Source organism: Chroicocephalus ridibundus, chromosome 1 (genome assembly GCF_963924245.1).
Source record: "Chroicocephalus ridibundus chromosome 1, bChrRid1.1, whole genome shotgun sequence".
NCBI lineage: Eukaryota > Metazoa > Chordata > Aves > Charadriiformes > Laridae > Chroicocephalus > Chroicocephalus ridibundus.
The window spans coordinates 65792928-65808405 of NC_086284.1; the positions used below are offsets into that span (position 1 = coordinate 65792928).

The 15478-nt window shown below is 43.8% G+C and overlaps 1 protein-coding gene across 1 annotated transcript in view; it reads left to right on the top strand.

Moving 5' to 3' along the window:
* Nucleotides 1–2305: 2305 nt before the first annotated feature.
* MYO16 (myosin XVI) overlaps nt 2306–15478 on the top strand; it is a 406659-nt gene continuing 393486 nt past the window's right edge. Inside the window, exon 1 of the mRNA XM_063337500.1 lies at nt 2306–2545. The gene's annotated coding sequence lies outside the window, so the exon portion shown is untranslated. The remainder of the gene's footprint in view (nt 2546–15478) is intronic.

Sequence of the window (15478 nt, forward strand, 5' to 3'; positions counted from 1 at the left end):
AACCCAATTTATTGCTGGAGTCCCCTTCGATGGCACCTAAACCTTTCTGTGCTTTGTTTAAGTGACCTCCGCACTGACAAGCATGAAGATACAGGGGCTTTTTTCATACCGATGCTTCTGTTTCTCTTCTTCCAAGAACAAAAAATGAACTGATTGTTCATTTCACGATACGTAGTTCTGATTCTTTTATAACTTTTTCAGCTTTCTCACTTTCGAGAAACTCTTTCAGCTTGCGGGATTTTCCTCTATTCTTTGTCTCACATGAGTCACCTCCATGACTTGCAACACAATTCACCTTGTAAATAAACTTTTGGATGTCGGTGTTTGCAAGAACGGGGCTTACCTCAGTACTACTGGCAACAATCTCTATTTGTCTTGAAATAGTTGCTTTTAAGTAATAGTCGAATGTGTCAGATAGGATACCATTAACATACTTCATGGTTTTGGAAAGAAAATGAACTTTAAAGAGATATGGATCTGGTGTGCCTTCACTGAGGTACTTTACACAGCTATTGCATCATTCGCATTTTAGATGCCTAGCCTGTAGTCCCTTAAACAGGGAAGGTGACTTTAGAGTAAAAGTCTACATCACTTAAGAAGTCAAAGGGAAGAAATAGGCACCACAAAAAGCTCCTATGAGACCCTTTCCACCTGAGACATCAGTCTTCCTGCACTGACTGGAAATCACTAGGAAATGACAGATTTCATACATGAAAGTTCTTTACAGAGCACGAGGAGGAAGTTACCTGTCTTTTGCATAACCGCTGATTATTTAGAGTGCTTGGGCAACAAGCAAAGAGCCCTTATGGGCCTTCCTCAGCCCCAGAGAGTTTCAATCCACTTTCTAAATAAGTGCTTCAGCGAGGCACTAAGGCATGCTGAGGCTTGGAGAAAAATGAAATAGCATACTCCATCGCTGCTAGGCCAGAGGGCAGCCAGAATTCAGTCAGGTAGCCAGAAGACATCATCTAAGCACTTAACCTGCAGGAGACTGAATAAGGGTGTAAATTCTGCTCCCTATAGCATGCATCAGCAGGATAAAAAATAACCTGAGAGCACATTTCCTAACTGAGCACCCCAATCACAAAGCTATAGACCAGGTTCTCCTTTCCTTCAGTCCTCGTGTCTCCTTCGTTCCTGCTGTGTACTGGTTCAGCTTCCAGACACAGGAAAGAGTATGCTCTGCTCCCAACCCCCCCATCGCACCTGTGTTTCATCTGGCTACAAGGACACTAAATATTGAGGCATTGGGTACTGGGCTCCTAAAAGTTCATGTGAAGCTAGTTGTGGTCAGATCCACGACTGGCAGCTTGGGCTTCTCTGAATTTCAAAAGTGAGCCACTTACATGTGGACACAGTTGAGCTTTGAATGAGAGGCAGCTGCTTATGTCCTTTACAACCAGCCCTGAGATGGTGCAGGTGCAATCATCAGGTAAGCGGGGACCATTCAAGACCAAGTGAAGGGTAATCTAATATGTGGGTGTTTATACCCTTTAGTTAATCACAGAAAATAGATGCACTGATGGGCGTTGACGGATACATCCTTTAGCTAAAGGTTAAGCAGAGTTCTTACCTATGGGCAAAATATCTTAACAGCTAGCCACACCACTTGGTAAGGCGGCAAAGGATTTCTCTGTCACCAGCACTTGCAGCTTTGCTGCCTTTATGTTTTTTTGCAAGATTTCTGCCTGGAGTGCTAGCAAACACAGCACTAAAGCAGCAGGGCATGAGCAAGCTGCTTATAGTACTGGGACAGAAATAGATGCATCCAAGCTGCCATTTCTTTGTAACTACAAACCTCGTAAGAAGTGTTGGTTTTGCCTCCATCTCACAGGGTGATAATTATGACATTCCCACCGTTTTCCTTTTGTTGGGCATTATGTGCCAGCAGGGAATCAAGTGGGTCTTTGTTGTGCTGAACCGCGTACTCCAACCTACACAGCCTCCCCGGCCCCTTCCTCGGGGCGGTTCACGGAAGGAGAGGGGCAGACAATGAAGTTCGAAAAAAACAAAAATAAAGCAGCAGCACCAGTAGCAAACAGCCGCCCTTCGCGTCGTGCCCCGCGGGGTCGGGCGAACCCCGAGCGGGGCTGGGGGGGAGAGGCAAAGGGGTAGGAGAGGGGCTCGGCGGCGCGCCCGGGGCGCAGGGGGGGAGGCTGGGGGCACCGTGCAGAGGTGCCTCCCCTGGGCCACCCCCGCAGGTACCGGGGAGGGGCGGTGCAGGGGGGAGCCGCCTCCCCCTCCCCAGCCCCGTCCCGGCCGGCAGCTGGGCATCGCATCGCGGGGAGGCGTCTGCGAGAGGCGGGCAGGAGGAGCGCCGGGGGAGGCAGGCGGGGGCGGCGCGGCTCGAGTCGACACGGCGGGGTTGGGCGCACCGTGCCGCAAAGAGAGACACCCCACCGCCACCGCCACCGAGAGAAAGTGCGAGTGTGCGGCGGAGCCCGGCCACGCCGCCCCCGCCGGCTGACCGGCACCGGCGGAGAGGCGGCTCCCCCCCGCCCCGCCCCCGGCCCTGGGCTGCTGCCGAGGCCGCGTCCCCCCCGAGGTGAGTGCCGCCCCGGGGCTGCCCCGCGGGGCTGCCGGCGGCGGGAGCGGGCTGGCGAGGAGGCAGGTTTTGCGGAGGGGTTTGGTGGTCTCTGTGTGTACGTGTGTGGCGTGATTTTTTTTAAATTTCTTTATTATTTTTTTTTCCCCTTGCCTGTCTTTTTGTCCGTGTGTCCATGTCCTGGGTGAGGTAGGAGCTGCCCGTGGAGAGGGAGGGAGGGAGGGAAGGAGACCCAGCGGGTCACGGAGGTGCTGGGTTCAGTCCGCTCTTATTGTGTGCGGAGGTGAGAAAACTAACCTAGGCTGTGCCAGGTTTGCGCTTTTGCGTAAAATCAGCCCGTTTATGGGCATGCTGTCGCCCTTCCCGGGCCCCCTCCCCCCGCCTCGTTTGGGGGGAGAAGCTGATGCGAGCCCTGCCACCCCACCGGTGTAAATCAGTGCTGACGGGCGACTGGATGGGAATTTTTTGATACACGTTTTCTTTCATTGGTAGTGTCAGTCGGTTAAATCCCAGCGTTTCGTGGAAGCAGCGCGCCTGCCGCATGGGCGAAGGAAGGGTTTCCCAGCAATGCTATGTGCCAGGCTTGTTCCCACCAGCCCTCCTCGGGTGGCTGCTGAGCCCGTGTCCCCTGTGCCGGGGTTGGGGGGTGGGGGGGGGCGCTCCCTGAGCCCGGTTTTCGCCATAGGCAGTTGGGAGCTTGTGGGTGTGTGTGAGGTTGGATACCAGAAACCCTGGCTTGAAAGGGCTGGGGTTGCTGGCCCTGGGAGCCTGCTGGTCTCGGAGGCTCCTCTGGAGAAAAATGACTTTTCCCTCCCTCTGGGAAGGTACCGAGCAGCGTGCCAGAATCATCCCGTTCGTTTCAGGAGGAGGCGGGGGGGTGTGGGGGAGGGGGGTGTGGGAGGCGATGTGATTTAGGTGTTTGCACAGCGAGTTTACGAACTTTCCGTGGGAAACTTTTAAACTTGAAATTGCTGTTCCAACTGGAAAAGTGAGAACGTCGACCCTGCAAAACAGAAGAGTCAGCGCTGGAGCAGCAGCGCGGGGGCTCTCGGTGTGACTGCAGAGCGGGGTCTCCTGCCGTGGGTTATGTTTCTGGGCGGAATCTCAGGCAGATCGTGGTTTCATGTCTCCTCTTCCCACGCCTTTATAAGAAAGTATTCTCCTGCTGAGCCCTGTATTCTCCATGTATTCTGCTGTAGAGCCTTGGCTAGACTCACTATTATCAGTAATTTATACCAAGCCCAAGCAGGCAGTGCTGAAGTACTAGCTTTTTAGGTGGTGTTTTACTTTGCGAATGATTTTGATGGTAATAGAACAACTTTAGACTTCGTTGCCAGCATCTGAGACGTGACCTGAGGGCTTAAAAAAAAAAAAAAAGCATGTTATGTATGTATATATGTGCATGTACAGTAGGTTCAGAGTGAAGGGACAAGTTCTCTTGACTGGAGTATTGTCATGGAACAGCAGGGATGCCATTAAAAGTACCAGTAAAGACTGGGATTAGGGTGATTGGTAGAGCAGAGCTCTCAACCGTTGCGGTGATTTTGTGTTGTAGCAGCATTCAGAAATCCCAGCTGTAAATCACATTATACAAAGAGAAAGCCAGCCCTTGGCCTCAAGGGATGACACAGGTACAGCAAGCAATTTGTAAGCGAAAGGAACAGAGAGGAAGCCATTTGTCTAATATTACATAGGTTAGGCCAGAACTCAAAGTTTCCAGACTGAAACTGGTTTTATACATTGTGTCTCTGTTATAATTTTTTTTCATTGTGAACTGAGTCTTTCCTGATTACGGAATAATTTTGTAATTACTAGCGATAACGTTTGATGTATGGTATGCAGAACGCATGTTTAATGTGGAAAATGGGTAAATACTGAAAATCTTCGAAACGGAAGATCAAAATACTTCCAAGTGGAAGGGTAGAAAATTATTTTAATGTGCCTAGGGTATGGTATGTTCTTTAATTGTACAGTAGGAATTAAATGGAGCTTGAGTTGCTTGGAATTTGTAGTGCTGGTTGAGGCAACTGACCATCATGAAGCAGTGGTTTATTGCACTGCTTTGAAATAGCTCTTGGATTTTATGCTAGGATGATGTTACTTTAAGTAGGACCATTATTTCAAGCCAGCATAATGAGATGGAAAGCATTTGGCATGCATTCCTGTAAAACAGCATTTTAGTGCTAAATTCAGATCCTTGCTTGAAGGTATCTATAAAATACCATGCTTATATAGGGTGTCATACCAAGAAAAATAAACAAGTAGGTTAAAGCTGTCCTATAGTATTTCTGTCATAAAATGACAGTCAGAACAGCAGTTTTGACCACATTTTTCCTCTTTTGGAGGGCAATGGTTTCTTAGCTTAGACATGGAAACTCTGACAAAGTGATCATGAGGTAAGTGGCCATAATAAATGGGGCACTTTAATGAGATGAATTACAGATTTAAACGTGAGCCTCTTCTGTCTCACCTGATTGTCCTGACCACAGAGTTATTTCAGAGTGATTTCTGTGGGTTTGTTTCATAAAAAGAGGTGCTTAAATATCTAGTTTGAATATGTGTGTACACACACACGCAGTGGTTTTTTTTATTCGATTGTGAGATACAGCAGAAAATATTCTTCCAATCCGAATAATGCTTTTTTCCAGATTTCCATGAACATGATGTTTTTTGGTCCAGTTTTATAGAAAGTGGCAAACTAGTGAATTTCTCATCTGCCTCAAAAAAAAAATAAAAATGCAACAAACCCAAAAAACCCAAACAGGCAGTATGGTTGAAAGTCAGTTTGTATAGTCAGTCGGTACTGTCTCAAGCTGGCTTGTTACTGTCTTTTTGATCATAGCTTAGCAACTCTCACTTGCGCATTCTCTGTGCTTTTTCCACTTCACCTTCTTTCTGCTACTGACTGTTATTAAGATAATTGTAGCTAATGAACACAGGAAAATGTGGTAAACCTGCACAAAATTAGCAATGATTGTGGATGCAGTTGGTGATGTCTGGGAATGTGATGTTGTCACACGTTGTCAACAACAGCAGCTGCTGGAGATACTTGCCATTTTGTGGGCCAGACCTGCTGATTTAAGACTCCGCCAAGTTCATGGGAAACGCAGTTTGTTGCGTCTTTCTGAAAAAGACGGCAAATACTTTTTTGGCTCAATAAGATGAAAGAACCTTCCAGGCAAGCAGCTAACTCTAACCTTTGCACTTAGATTTGTTAATTTTCCCTAAGGTGGGTGTTTCATGTGGTGCCAAGCCTAGCTGTTAATTCATTTAGCTTCTTAGAGACACATCACAGCAGTCAAATAAACATCAATGTGTGTGTGTGTGTCTATATATATATGTATATATGGCTATTCACACAGCCTTTTTGTGGAGTAATTGTTAATATATCATGTTCTGATTCCTGCCTGTAAGTGTGTATATTCCTGGCCTGTCTTGTTACACGTGCAGAAAAAGGAGGGTTGGATTATGAATTTGGGGTTTTGTTCCTTCTTTCTAAATGTTTCGTTTTAAAATATCACTCCAATTCCTGGAACCATTTGTGCAAACATTCCGTCTGTTTGGTCACAGAAAGATTTTTCTCTTCCCTAAAATATTTGGGATCATGAAACTAAGCTGCACAACCTGAAGTGTAGGACCGGGCTTCAAATCTTGATTGTGGCAATGCTGCGTCTTGCCTAGTGGGTAATGTAGCTGAGATCTGTGGTCATCATATTTTTCTCCAAAATTACATTGTGGATTTGCAGTACTATTTGGAGAAAGGCCTTTGTTTCATCAAAACTTACTCTTTCTGACAAAACACCCAGCCTGTTTTTAGTTAGAACGTCTCTGGCTATCTCCAGTATGAATGAATTTTTGTCAGTGTTAGGTTGATGGTTGGACTAGATGATCTGAAAGGTCCCTTCCAACCTAGGCTATTCTATGAATATATGAATACAGAGGGTTGAGTGTATCCACTGGAAAAGCACTGAGGTTATTGTAAATTGCAGTAGGAGAAAAATAATATAAAAATAATATAAAAAAACCCCATTCCCTGTGTTGTGCTGTAGGAAGAATGTGACGTGAGTTTGTTATTTTTTTAATGGATGTAGCAAATATGTATGTTTTTGCTGGGCTAGTTGCCATGGTACTAAACAAAAAGGGACATTAAAAGGTAGACGACAAGTAAATTAAACAATCCCAGCAGCAAGGCCTCGCAGGTAAATGGCTTAAGGGTGGCTGAAATAACTATGATTTTTGGATCATCCATAGAGAAGTAGCTAGTTAACTGCAGACGCACTAAAAATCTCTCTGGGATGAATGCGTGTCTAGGGTGAGGTATCAAATCTTAACTTCAGTGGCCTCAAAAAGATGGAAGAGCACGTGCATCCCCAGCAGCACGAGGCTGACACCTGCGTTGGCTCAGAGATACGGGCACTACGGTAACCAAGCTAATTTTTTGGGTGCTTTTAGGCATAAGCCGCTCTCATCTGACCCGGTAGCAGGAAGAGTAAATTCTGGAGAGAAAATACAAATTCTTCCAAAATACAGCAGTTCTTTTAGAGAATGAAACATATTTGAAGTTACTCTGCAAATCACTTAAAGTTCCACCCCTCCCCACCCCCCCTCCCCCGGTGAAAATGGCTAAGATGGCACAGCTGGGTTTGCCACACGAATATGTCTGGCAGTGAGGGGCTGCTGCCCAAAGATTTGTCTAAAGGTAATTGGGCAATGTTATTTCAGCCCCTAGTGAGATACTGGCAGCTCGCTCTGTCCCAGAGGTGTGCATGCAAGGATTTCTTGTAGGCATCTGAAGTATGTTGCAGCCACTGCACAAGCATAGAACAGAATTGCATCAGATAGTAAAATCCAGGTGACAGAGATACTGCTTGTGATTCCGTCTAAAAAAACCCTAAAAAATTAGTTTTTATGATGGTTGATGCCAAACTGTGAGTGAAGCATTCCATACAAATAGAAATTCTTCTGTCACATGAAGCCATATTCAGTGGACTTGAAATAAACTGGTGAAAAGATTTAAAAAAAAAAAAAAAAGTTGTGTTTTTTTTTCCTTTTGATATCTAAAGGTCTGTGCATCTGCTTTTCTGAGATCATGGATGTTTTTGTTTTGAGATTAGAATAAGATACAAAATGTTTGGAAACACTGCAGGATGCATGCAATGACAGTGTAGTTTTGGCGTTGTTTTGTTGTGGTTTTTTTGAAGCAGTTATGTCTGTCTCAGATAAGCGGGCTATAAAGGAATTGTAACTATTGCTGTTTGTATTGCAGTAGTTTACTGTTGATCAGTTCTCAATTGAGATGTCTTTGTGTCAGGTGCTGTATTTATCTTGGAGTCTGAGAAATACCGTGTAGGAGGAGGGAAGACGAGATAGTGTTGATAGTTTTATATTTTTATGATATCAGCAGCTAAATCCCATCACGGAAGCTTAATCTGAGCCAGTGCCCGGGCTCCCTATGTCATCAAAAGAGAGAGATGAATGACCTTGTGGTGGTAGGTGTCTGAATGTATGGCCACGACTCGGCTATGTCTTTCTGCTTTGGGGTCTGAGGGGAAGGGCACACGAGTCCTTGCCTGTACCTGCACGAGTCAAATGAGGACTCTCTCCTGAAGAGAGCACTCCCCAGCAGAGTCCTGGATGTCAGCTGGAAAGGGACAGTTTGGGCAGTTTGTCAGACCTAGCTTGTAGATAAATGTGCAGTGTGTCCTAATTAGGAGTTTTATTTAAGGAACATTTAGTGATTTAACACCCCGATCTAATTACTTGTAAGCTTCTTGCTAATTTTGTAATTAGCACTGGAGCAAGACTTTTTATGGAAAATACACCCTTAAGGAAATCAGAAACACTAACTTGCAGTGCTTGTAGAGAGTTTTATTTCTGTGACAATGTTCTGTAGAAAATGTTTATAAGGAAATATTATTTGTTCTATTTTTACATGATGGCAAAGACAGATATATGCCAAGTGTTTACAGAAACCTATTATAGTCAGTTATCACAACCCAAACGACTCTGGCTTTAGAACATGCATCTGTAGGATCAGATTCTGCTCAGATATTACCTAGTGGAGAAGGCATGCTCGAATTGCTTCAGACCACAGCTATCTTTGGCCTTCAAAGGGTGAGGAGGAGAACTCAGGGTGTAGCCAGGGTGTACTGGCTGTCCGCTCTTGCAGTTCTTAGCAGCCAAGGCAGCTTTGGATAAACGTAGATGGTAAGGTGCAACTTGGAGCAGCCATGAGCCTGCTCTAAAATGTAGCCCGGCCTTGAAAGGATAAAGCTGTTGTTGTAGCTTGCTTCCAGGTAATCTATGTAGGATGTGCCAGTTGGACAGAGAACCTGGTAGAGAATATCCTGGCCCATCAAGCAGGTGGTCAGAGAAGTTTTCTTCTCGGAGGAGATCCCTCAAGTGTTGTCTTCATTTCGATAAGCAGGCTTGCTCTCTTCAGAGATTGATAAATTTGACTAATCCTTACTTCTGGAAGGTAGTTTATGCTTTGCAGAATTAAAGCCTAATAATTTGCTCTTTTCAAATGCAAGGTTTTTAATGTTTTTGAAGATGGTGAGCTTTGTAACCAGTCTGACGTAATATAATATAAATAAGGTCTACAGAGAGAGATCTGTTTATTAGTTTAATAGATGTAGCTGGAAAAGAAACAAACAAGCTCTCAGGCTCAGAATACTTCATTCCCTTATTGGACTGATGAAGCAATTAAGCCTAAAAGCTTGTCACTTGTTTTTATTGCACAACAGTTGTAGTAGGCTTTTAAACTAATCTTTTGCTTGTTTCTCTTTGTAAAAGAAAATGGTTCATTTTTTAGGAAGAGCTGCTGTATGCTTGGGGGCCACTGAGCGCGGCTATGTGTGTTTAGTGCAAAAACAGTCGGAGTCGCTTCAGCATGTGAGATCGTGCCCTGGGCTTGCGATTCCTCAGTCCTGTCACATCTCTTCCTTTCCCAGCAGGACATGCTCGTCTACATCCCAGTGTGCCAACACAGCCATATAAAGGAAAGGATACAAAAACACTGCAAGCTACTCTGCTCTGCTTCCACTTCCTACCGCAGATACTGTTTTTGATGTCAAGTGGCCCGGTACTTCCTTGACCCTTTTCACTATTTCTCACTGAATGTGTTTTAGCCTCCAATAATTTGGCTCTCGCTTAAGTCCCAGGTTCAAGTCTCCTGATTGTTCGCACTGCGTATATGCTAATTAATTCAGTATCCCTACCAGAGATAGAGAAGTAGTTCCTTCTGAAGAGGGGCAAGGGGGGGAAAAAAAGGCATTGTTGGCTGGCTAATTTGCTTCGAGGTCTGTTCTGGACGAACCGTATGGGTACAGACCCTGCCAAGTTTGGCTTCCTCTGCCTGGGACATTTCTCTAGCACTCTCCCAGGAGGTCTTCTGCCCTTAACTGCCCCCTCGTGCCTGTGATATAAAGAGCTTGGAAGCGCTCCTGAGTGTCAGATCTAGCTGGGTTTTAATACGAGCACTGCCAGTGAAGAGACCTTAGCCCTGGTCGTGGCTGTAAGCTTACTACACAGAGGGGTAAGTGGATGGCGACAGCATCAGCAGTTTTACTCCAACTCTGTATCAAGTGAGATTTTGGTATTTAATCATCTCTTCTATGCTTACAGATGTATAATTTCTCCTCCTGTGAAAGGAAATGTGGGCGGAAACAGCACACAGGAGCTGCAGGGTACTCTAATAGACACTCAGTGTCTTGAGACCAAAACCATTGATCAGGGTGGGGAATCCTACCCCAGTGAGTAAAGACTGAGGAAGCCAAGCTGGCTCATGGTGGCTTTCACCTACAGACACTTAATAGCTTCACAGTCTAAGTGACGTTTTTATTTGTATGTTTATCTATTGCTGTAGCTACGGTCCAGGCTTTCTGAATTTACGCTTGTGTTAATACTTCTTTGTTGCATCTATTTCCTTACAGAATGCTGAGGGGTTTTTTGTTTTTTTTTTTTTGTGTGGGTTTTTTTTGTGGTTTGTTTTTTTTTTTTTTATCCTGCAGAAAAGTGGAAATTTCATTCTTTGGTACAGGACTGGTAGTTTTTTTGCACTGGTCATTGTTCTCTTGCTCCCTCCACTCCCTGTCATATTCCTTCAACTTTTAGTTGAACAGAGGACGTTCAAGGATGATGTTACGTTTCCCTTACCACGCTTTACTTAAAAGGCGGTGGGTTGGGGTAGCTGGGCAGTTGTTGCAGGAAGAGGAATCCTGGGCACGCAGGGGGAGAGCCCACAGCAACTGCGCAGCGTCGCGCTGGCTGCGATGGCGGTGGCTGCTGCTGCTGCAGTCCCTGGGCCGCAGTCATGCCTGTGCTTCCCTGCCTGATGGAAGTCGGGTTCTAGTCGACCTAAATACCTGAACAATAATTAATCTAGCTACCAACAGTGCAAAAAAGGCAGAGTGAGGTGGTTTTACTATGTTCTTGATACAGTTTTCCAAGAATGGAAGATGCCACTTTCAAACTTTCTCCTCATTATTAGTTTTAAAAACAGCTACTGCAAGTCGTGTCTGCTAGAAAGAGCAGTCATAGAATCATAGAATGCTTTGGGTTGGAAAGGACCTTAAAGATCATCTAGTCCCAACCTGACCCTCCACCCCCCACATCAAATGTCCTCATTATTTGATGAGGACGTTGAAATGCAGTAGCATTTCAAAGCCTTTGGGCTTTGGTGGCCTAGGTCCTGTACAGACATAGAATAAATGACAGTCCCTGCTCCCAAAAAACTTTCTGTCTATCAGATGAGAGAAGAGCAAGGGGGAAATTAGGTAGTGTCCACAGGGACAAATGAGACAGCAAATATAATTTAAGTCAGAGGAGTTTCATTAGCTAAGAACGCATTCCATTTCTATTTTTCTGCTGTATATAGTAAGCCATCATTAGACTAGCTAGATCTTAAGATTTTAAAGACTGTAATTTAAATAAAATACGTAGGATTTTTAAAAAGTCAGTTCAGTGCCAGTTAGTAGGATGGAATTTCTCAGCCATCCCAGAGCAAGGGCCTCAGAACATACTGCACCCTGGGAGCAGAGGAAGGAAGGGTGATGTTGATCTGCTTTTAAGGGACAAAGCCAACTATTCTGTTTGAGTTGTCCGCAGATTGATCAAGTTGTGCAACTGAGCATGGGCACAGCCATGCCCTTTCATGAAATATAGCGACCGGCATGGCAGGTAAATTTGGCCTCCCAGATTTGTAGTGCATGATGAGGGTGACGGGCTAAGCAGCGTGCTGTAGCTGGTCTGCACCGATTTGTCGGGTCTAAGAAATCAAAGAAACGTGCATGCAGCCGAAGACAAGCACCATGTGCCCTTTCGTCACTCCCCTTGGCTCTTGATTCGAGGCAGCCTCTTCTCCTGCAGCGGGGAGGAGGATATTTGAGAGGCCGGTGTGAGGTGCTGGGGCGCTGGTAGGCTGGGGGTGCACATTCTGAAAGGGCTATTTGTGCCGATAAGCAGGCTGGCGTTCCGGAATGGCTGCGGGTGGGCCCGGGTGTCTTCCTCTCTCTCGGTGCTTATCTGTTAGCTGATCTTCTCAGAAAGGAAGGACAGCAATGTTGCAGCTGATGTTGCAGCATATTTGCTGAACTTGCAGTTACGGAGGAAGCCGTTTTAGTTTTTTTGGGGGGGGGGCCTGCTCTTGGGCTGGGTGACCGTGTGTGAATTCCCTCTCGATTCAAACACACGCAGTTCTCCCGTGGAGCCTGCTGCTTGTGAGAGGCCGGTCTAGTTCACAAAAGATACGGTTTTGGACATAAAATGTGAGGTTGTATCCAAAGACCTGTGTTGATGGGGATAGAAGATACTCGTGTAGCTGTGTTGCTTTCTGCATCTTCCTTGAAATATCGTTTCAGCATTTTCAGCTGTATTCATTGTTGGTAAGACATTGGCAATTCGCGGATACCACCTGTAAGAGTCAATATATGACGACTATTATTTGGTCTCATTTTATCTATAATGTCTACTTTCCCAAAAACTTAACAACTGGAGAGAAAAGCGATCAGGGAATTTTAGCAGGGAGTGGGTACATAATACAGAATGCCCTTTTGCTTGGGTGTTTTAAGTGCAGGACGTGGGTGGGAGTTCTGCTAACACAGGAACCGGTGAGACTGAACAACTTTCTGATACTTCTGTATAAGTGTAATAATATAATAGACTTTGAATTGCTCTCAAAGCCCTTCATTTATTCTTGCTAGTTTAAAAAAAAAAAAGCTACAGATTTGCAGATCGCTTCTTATTGGCACTTGTTAAATTTCAGCCAAGGTCTGACAGCTGAAAACTACAAGTGCCGTTTCGAGCTCCCAGCTGGCGCTGCCACTGGCTACTGATGACCTTTCCTCTTCTCTTCCACAGACGTAATGGTTTAGGAGTGAAATAATAAGATAAGATACATTAAAGGAAAACAGTAAGAAAACCAGTCCCAGCCCACACCACCCATCCTTCATTTTGTGACTCCAGTGGCTGTTTTTGTGAAAATGCAGGCACTGGCCGATTGTGGTTCTTCTGTTTCAAACTGCATTTAAATTTCTTTTCAAAACGGTTCTTTCAAAGTACTATCATGGCTACTGAAAACAAAGACATGAATGAAGGTTAAAGCGCCTATCGGTACCTCAAAAATATATAAGTGAGATCAATGGTTAAACTTATTCCACCTTAAATGTTCTTTCTAGTGTCATTTTTACTATGATCCCAGTAATTAGCCTGGGATCAAAGATTTCCTTAGATGAGTATGTTGTGACCTGACTTTCTCCATCCCTCCCACCCCCTTACATGGTTTGGCTTCTTCCTGCAGGGACTTGATGACAAATCATCTAAAGTCAATTTGTTAGTGTTCTAAACAGTGCTGAGCAGAGTATAGCTGTTCTCATTAGCTCTCTTATTGCCTAAGTGTCAGCACAAAACTCTTGAGGACTTGTTTGTAACATGAGTATGGCTTGATTTGTTTAATGTACGTTTTTATCTAGTCGTGGAGATGGCATTTAACTGTGCTCTGGCTTTCGAATCCTTTGTGAATTAGTCTTAAGTGACCAAAATCAATTGAAAATGTCTAAAGACTTAGTGTGATTGATGGACATGGTTCTGTTTACAGAATGACTAGGTTTTAAAAGAGTTCAAGGTTTGCTTAAACAGCAGGCTACAGGGTTATTTACTTTTAAGGAAAGAATTTCTGGTAGCTGTTCTCGTGAAGTGTACCTTTTTTCCTTTTTTTTTTTTTTTCCATTTATGGAGTTAATGCTACTGTCATAGCTGTGCAGAGTGGTTTACATGATGCCAGATTAATATTGTAGCATTCTCTGATGTTGCTTTGATAGCTCATTTCTTCTGGATTTTGTTTCAAAAGGCTTCTTGTACTGACAACCGATACAGAGATCTTACGTGTTTGGACTGGTCGTGCTGGAGGATGCTGGAAACTGCTTTTTTTTTTTGTGTGTGTATGTGTGTGTAACCATAGTCATCAAAATTTGCCAGATATTTCTCATGATTCTTAAAGAATCAGGAATTAAGCACACTGATTTCCTTGGACTGGGTATTCCTAGGGAAAAAAGAACATAATCCAAGGAATGAGAATCCCGTAAAAGGACTGACAGTCTTTGTTCGAAATACTACTTTCTTTATCTGTTTATCGTTCCTACAAAGGGGAATTAGATTTTGTTGCTGTAAGTTAGTTTTAAGGAGTTAACAAAATCAATTTAGGGGGTGAAAAACTGGATTAATATCCCAAGGTTATCTAAGGAATTGTTTGAGCGTGTAACAGTTAAAGATAGCTTTAAATATTTTATCAAGGTAGCACTGGTAATTTCAGTGTGAATTGTATATGTCTTGGGAAGGTGAGAGGACCCTCTATCGACACATTCACTGAACCATGGTTAGTTAATGCAACGCAGCTGCATCAGAGTCAAAAACGTGTTCAGGCTATATTTTACTTTAAAATAAAGGTATTTATAATATCAATATGACTAATGTACTCTGGGATGCAGTTTGCCATCTTCTCTCAATTATTCATTATGGCATGGGAAGAGAGCAAGTGAAAAACTTGTGCATATGGCTTTTTTTGCTTTGCGTAAATCACAACCTAGACCAACAACACTTTGAGCCTTTGTGCTCCAGAAAATGAGAGCATAAGCAGTCTATACCTGTGACGTGACAAATGGGGACACCATTTCAGTCTTCCATAGCATGCTAATAACAGAGCTCAGTCGACGCTGGAGTGCTCATACACCATCACAGAAGTTATAGTATTTATTGGTGCTGGGTGCGCCTTTCCCCAGTGCTGCCCAGCCTCTTCCCAATTTGTAACTGTGCCAACGTGGTTATGTGTTTATCACCCTCAAACACTGGAAAACCACAAAAGCCTGAGTATAATTCTCAAATGTAGAAATTTATTTTTTTTTGTGTGTGTGTCTGTGTGTATACATATATATGTGTGTATGTATGTTTCTGATTAATATTTCCCAAGAAGCAGGAAGTCATGCTGTAATACAAATAAGAAGTTTTCTTCTTAATTTTAAGGAACAGGTAGTTCTTAAACCTTAGCAAGTGTACCTTCTGCAGTCAAACTTTGTAAAATCTACACTTTTCTGGCAAATTAAAATCCTGTGGGGAAAGGTACTTGTTAATGCAGTTTAGAAGATAAAGTGACCACCTTGCATAAATGTTACTAGCTAATATCCAGAGCTGCAGCACTGTTAGACATGCTGCTTTTTTTTAAAGGAAAAAAAAAAAAGAAAAATCCTGTACATGTACATTAGCAATTTGTCGATGCTTTTCAAGCTTATTAACTCATTAAGTAGCATTTAATGAGGATAACCACAAAGTAATTAATTTATACAGTATGTTTATTGCTTCCCTAATGAATTTATGTATTAAATTTAGAGTTCCTCAATGAATATTTTAATCTATTTTTATACTTTGTGTACATTTTGTTCT